Raw genomic sequence first — 6,842 nt, forward strand, 5'->3', positions numbered from 1 at the left:
CCATAAACTTTCTTCACAACTTTTGCTTATGCACCCACTTTGACCTCAGCAATCGAGTCGGGACAGGCCGGTGTGGAGAAGCTGCACTTTTTGAAGGATAACTTGACATCAGGATTAGAGTAAGGCTTATAAACTTCCACACGCAAGTGACAAAATTTGCTGGTTGAAAGTGAACAGGACTTGCAGCACTAATTAATAAAGATCAAAGACTACAATCTTCAATGTGAACAACCCCTCAGGGAAGGACAATTTTAAAAGCTTCCCCCACTGCATCAATAAGCAACATCACAACAAACAGTTAAGCTTTAAGTTGTCAAGAATTTTAGTTTACTTGAATCCACAATCAACATTTAAGAAGCAGAAATCAAGAAGTCAAATATCATGTTGTATTAGACAAACTTGCTTCAAAAGACTTCTTTAAAGTGTTAAAAAGCACAAGCTGCCTTTTGGTGCCACAAGCTATGGCATTTTAAGTCACCTCATACATCTGTGGCAAGTGGACAATGAACAAGGAAGTCCAAAGAAGAATTGATGATTATGACTTATGATCTTGGCTAAAAGATACTGAATAGATTGTGAACTTCCAGAAGAATGAAAAAAAAAAACTATATTGGAAGAAATATGGCCATTATGCACCTTATGTCCTCAGAAGAGATCAATCCCTAGAGAAGGCTCCCAGTCCCCAGGGAAGGAGACGTTCCGAGAACACAGGGGAAGGCCTCAAAGAGAAGGATGGACACACTGGTTAGCACAATGGATTCAAACATATGAATCATTTTGAAGCTGATGGTCATGAGATTTTGAAGTAAGAACATTTGCAACCATGTTGCTTTTATATTCAACAACACCAATGGCCATAGAGTTCATCCCAGTGCATAGCAATTCTATATAACAGAGTAGAATTGCCCTTTAGGGATTCCTGGGCTGTGTATCTTACTGTAGAACTATCAACATTTTGGTTAGCATCAAAACAATAACCACTTTGCCTCCCAAATTCTTTACACTCAGAGTTAACATATAATGTTCATATTTAATTTACTTCCTAGGACTCAGGTCTAACTGCTTTGAACTGTTTAATTTTGATCAAACTCAAAACAAAAATCTCACTGCCATTGAGTCAACACTGACTCACAGGGACCCCGTGGGCTGGGTAGACCTGCCTTTGGGTTCCCAGAGTTTAACTCTTTATGGGAGTATAAAACACCTCACCTTTCTCCCATGAAGCTTCTGGTGGTTTCATACTGCTGACCTTTGGTTAGTAGCCCAGTGAATAACCACGACGCCACCCGGGATCTTATTAATTTGAATCGAAGCATAGTACAGTGTATAGATTATGAAATCTTATATTATAAAACAATCATATATTATGTTCAGGTTCTTATTGGAGGATTTAAAATGAATTAAAATAAGTCATCTTAATTAAGATGTCCTGAATAATAATAATAATTGGTTGGAAAAGTTTTTCTGTTTTTGGCATGATCTCAAACTAATATTAATTAAGATATAATTGAAGTAAATTGTATACAGATGTCAAAATGGAGAATAGTATAATTCACTCATTATTTTAAAACATATTTCTGCAGAGCTTAGTAATAAAGACTTATTATTGTAATTAATTGCTCTAATAATGATAGAAAAATAAAAAGATAATTAAACTAGGTCAATATGTATTATAAAATTCTGCCAATACTAAGTTATATAAGATCTTAAATGTACTTTTGTAATACTAAAATTTTAATATTCTAATATTTGCTCCCAATAGTTTCATAAAAACCATTAACACTATTTTCTATATTTATAAATGAATAAAATGCTGGCATTTCAAGTTTTCTTTCTTAAGCATTACTTGTATTTTTGTCTTTATAGTATTTTGACTTTAGCCTTACCACCTTAGGCTGATTTTGTTTTGTATTGTTTTCTGTTGGGTTTCCCAGCTGTGAAGCACAGGAGGAGTGGCTATCTACGGAGAATAACTGACTCAAAAGATTATAGGGAATGCAGGGGTGGGGGGTGGGCGATAAGACTCGGAAAGGGTATTTGGGGAATAAATAATGAAGGCAGTAGAGGGGAGGGGCACTAGGAGTGATTATGATTGTACAACTAATAAAGGCGATTTATCCAATGGGAGAGGGGTGCTTTAGCATTGGTGTGGTGGCGACTGTACCTTGATACGATTGAACTATTAACTTGTAGGATAGGTAAATGTTGTGCCAATAAAACTGTTGGGAAAAGAGTTTACATTCATACTATTTGTATGTAGAGAAACACGGTTTGTCATGATCTAACTTGGCTGCGGCTACTCACTGGATCCATTACTGGTTTCCCTGCTAAACAAAAATGGAGCATTGTTCTGAAACCTTCCATACACTGAAATGGGGTTAAGTGAAGAATTAAGTATCATTAATTTATACAGGAAAAAATGTTAGCGTATTTCAGACCCCAAAAGTAAACTACCAAATCACGTCAAGTGACACATGAAACCTAAAATAAATCTTACATATGGTTAATGCAGGAATGACAGGAAAAATACAAAGCCTGTATAGAGTAGAAATTAAATAACTGAAATTAGGGAAATTGGTGACACCACTGTCTTTGCACCTGGTGCATGCTGCCATTGAATGGCTTGTTGCAAAACCAATCCTCGGTGCTTCTGAGGATGTGCTACGGAGCTATATCTGACCTCTGGCTTCAGAAGGAGGAAGAAGAATTCAACTCCTCACCCACCCGAGGGTGAATCCTAGGAGGCAACGGCCAAATATGTCTCCATCCTCCAATTTTCTTTACTCTGATACCATCCCTCCCAGGGCACTCCACTTCTCTGTTGGATTTGGCAATGATTGCAAGGGCCACACAAAACTCACAGATAACACTCATGGTTATGGGGTATATTAGGGACGCAAAAAGATTATCGACCAGGGTAAAAAACAAAACAAACCATGAAGTTCCTTAGCCTTAATCTTAGTTATGCCAGTAGGTTTCTCTCTCTCTGAGCTTCAGCTTCTTAGCCATATGACCCTTTGACTTCTGCCCTGCTTCGACAAGTGTTACAAAACACCTATCGTGCTGGCAAATGCCCACAGGACACCCCACTCTACAAGTCAACCTCTTGCCAGAAGACTCTGTGCCCTAAAGACTGCTGCTCTGTCTATGGGGTCTGTCTAAAAGCCGCAGCTGCCAACTTCACATGGAGATCTCCTCTGCATGCCTAGGGTGGCTCTTCTTTCTTGCCGGTGGTGGGATTTTCTGTTCCTCCTTCTGACCTGGCTCACTGTAGACCCAGCAGAAGGCAACGTTGACCAGTCCCTGAGTTAGAGTCCTCTACACCTTATTTGCATGCTCACACTCAGTCGTTTTGGTGAGCATTACAAAGACTGTGGATAGAAGAGTCATGCCAACTAATTTCATGTCACCCCCGCATGTTCCACTTCTCAGGTTTTTTTCCCCATAAAAATCCTCTTTGAATTTCTTTCACTTGCAGAACAGAGGTCCTAATGGATGCCCTTGGTGAAATTAAAACAGCATCAAGTGAACTTCCAAAAAGTGAAGGATACCTGTAATTGATAGCCCTTCCTCAATTCCCTTACGCCTCAATTCCCATGCCTTTTTGTTTCCTTTTTACATTCTTTCCATTTCCTTATATTTAATATTCTTTATCATGAAGTATTTTGCTAGCACCATGAAAGACCTATAATCTTTTCCTTAATCTTGCAGAAATATAATTAACCTCTTTTGGCCTTTGCTACGTTTTATCTAGCATTAAAAATATTACGCATACATTAGCTCCTTTGATATACTTTGACTCGCTTTATATCTATATGAGTACACTTTTATATTTGTTGATATTTTATCTTTCCAAACAAAACAAAACATCTGCATTGGCAGCAAAAGACTTGCTACACTGGTTAATGTAGATATTGTGATTGAGTTAAAATTGGTTTTCTGAAGGAAAATTGATAAACTGAATCGTTCATTTTTTTAGAAAGAAGGATGCAAATAGTTCCTCAAGGAAATGAAACTTTGCGTGAAATTTTGGAGTAAATTATAATACAGTTATTATATAAACATTTTACAGAGGCAATCACATTTGTTTTAGGACAAATATGGAAGAAAACGTATTGTCCAGTGTTCTCATTTCCAAAGAGCATACGTTTACATTTTATTTCTGATTTTGACCCTTTTACGTTCATTATTTATAAAATAAGAAAATTATTTTCACCCAAAGGGTTTGGATTTGAATGAATATGTATGTGAGATATTTGGCATATGCTTGGTGTTGAATAAATGTTAGTTCACAGGGACTCTTTTTTAATAAAGGTTTTCAATTAAAACCTGAGGGCACACTATTAAAGTAAAGGTAATTTCATAAAAAACAAGAAAATATCCCTAAGGCCCATAATCTTCTGAGAATTTGACATAAACCAAAGATAAAACAAAAAAATCTTTCTTCTAAGACTAGACAAATACACGTATCTTAGAGGTTCTTCCTAGAATGGTGTCCATTCAGTGAGAAGCTAAAATCTGGTTACCACTGTAAAAAGAGTTTAAAAAAGGGGGCTTCTGAAAGATTGTGGGAAAATCCATTATTCTCTAATCATATTTTACCACAAATTTGTTGAGGCTCTCTCAGCTCCCTAACATTTACAGAGTAAAAAACTTTTAGGGGAGTAGAAAACTTCCTCTTTCTCCCAGGGAGTGGCTAGTGGATTTGAATTTTGACCTTGAAGTTAGTAAGCCAAGACGTAAACCACTATACCACCCAGGCTCATTATCTGTTTTAAAAGAAGCAAAAAAACCTTATGATTCATTCAGATTACAATTTCTATAACTGAGTTCAGAGGCAACAAAAATCAACTGGGCACTTAATCTCTATAGATAATAGAAGAGTAGTTGTAAGTAGAAAAAAACACACATCCTAATTTCAAAGAGTTTACAGACTAATGTGAGGGAGAGAGACATTCATAAGATTAATTATAACTGTTTGCAATTGCTCATGCGTTAGTGTGATCATCCTAATTGCTCTGTAAAAAAAGGAATATTTCACAAAAGCTTATAACACATAAATCTAACCTAGACTGATAGATCAAGAATGTTTTTTTCTGATGAAATATTGTTTGAATACAGGTCTACTGTGGAGAAAGCAGCAGCTAATTTGAGTTTGGGAAACGGAGTGGGGTTGTGTAATTATGAATATTTTGGTTCTTATGAATACATTAATATGTATAAAAACTATGTGAGGACTTCAAAGCACATAAAGAAAGCTGGGGTGCTTAGAATGCAGGAAGGCGGAGAGTGGAAGTTTCAAGACAAGGAGGGAGAAGAGTGGAAGTTTCAAGACAAGGAGGGAGAACTAGACTTTTCATACCACACTGGTTTATGAGTTGTGCTGCTAATCGCAAGGCCAGCTGTTTGAAACCACCAGCGTCTCGGCAGGACAAAGATGACACGTTTTACTCCCATGAAGCTTTCCACCCTCAGAATGCACAGGGCGAGTGCTGCTCTGTCCTTTAGGGTCACTTAGAGTAAGAATTTATTCAAAGGCATTGAGTTTAGTTTGGTTGAGATAGCATGCTGATATGTTTGTTTGTTGTTGTTTTTGGGAGAACGATGAGGCTTTCTACTCCCATAAAGATTCACAGTCTCAGACTCAATATAGAAAATATGTCAATCATACACAAGGAACGATAAAAGTTGACTGCTATCCCAATTCAAATGCCAACAACCTTCTTCAAAGAATTGGAAAAACTGACCACCAATTTCATATGGAGAAGGAAGAAGGCTAGAATTAGCAGAGGACTCCTCAAGAAGAAGGACAAAGTTGGAGGGCTCACTTTACCAGACTTACTACACAGCCACAGTGGTCAAAACAGCGACGTACTGGTATAATGACAGATACTCAGAACAACGGAAAAGAACAGAAAGCCCAGAAATAAAACCATCAGCATATAGACGACTACTGATCTTCGACAAGGATCCCAAAAACATCAAGGGGGAGGTGGATGCCATCTTTAATTAGTAGTGCAGGAAACAACGGATATCCACCTGTAGAAAATGAAACAGGATGTTTGCCTCACCCCATGCACAAGACTCAAGGTGGATCACAAATCTAGAAATAAAACTCCGAACTATCAGGACCATCAACGAAGGAATTGGGATAAACCTAAGAATCTTGGCTCAGGGAATACATAGGCTAACTGAAATAGGGAAGGGTATACACACAGGTGAACCTGAAATCAACAAGTGGGATATACTAAGGATATATGTAAACCTGTGTGTATCAAAAGATTTCACACCTGTGTGCATCCAAGAGGATAATAAGAGAACCCTCAGATTGGGTTTTAAGCAATTTTAAGCAATGACACAACAGACAAAGGGCTTATTACTAAAACCTACAATACCCTCCTAGCCTGCAAAAAGGTGAAAACAGTTAACACCCTGAAGAAGTGGGCAAAAGATCTGAAAAGAAGTTTCACTAGAAAGGAGACACAAATTGCCAATAAACATAAGAGAAAATGCCCCTGATCATTAGCCATTAGAGAAATGCAAATTAAAACAACCAGGAGATACCATCTAATACCCTTGAGGTTGGGCCATATCAGAAAATCAGAGAGTAACAAATGTTGGAGCGGATATGGAGACAGGAATTCTCCACTGCTGGGTGGTCATGTAGATATGTACAGTCATGTGGAGAGTGATCTGGTGATATTTAAAGCAAATGGAAATTGATCTACCTTATGACCCAGCTATCCCTCTACTTGGCATATACCCATAAGAGGTAAGAAAGCATGATTTCCTCCAACTCTTCCCATGCAGCGATGTGCTTCATACGTTCATCACTGCTTTTT

Source organism: Echinops telfairi, unplaced genomic scaffold (assembly GCF_000313985.2).
Source record: "Echinops telfairi isolate 266 unplaced genomic scaffold, ASM31398v2 ScPeMD7_3533;HRSCAF=4204_1, whole genome shotgun sequence".
NCBI lineage: Eukaryota > Metazoa > Chordata > Mammalia > Afrosoricida > Tenrecidae > Echinops > Echinops telfairi.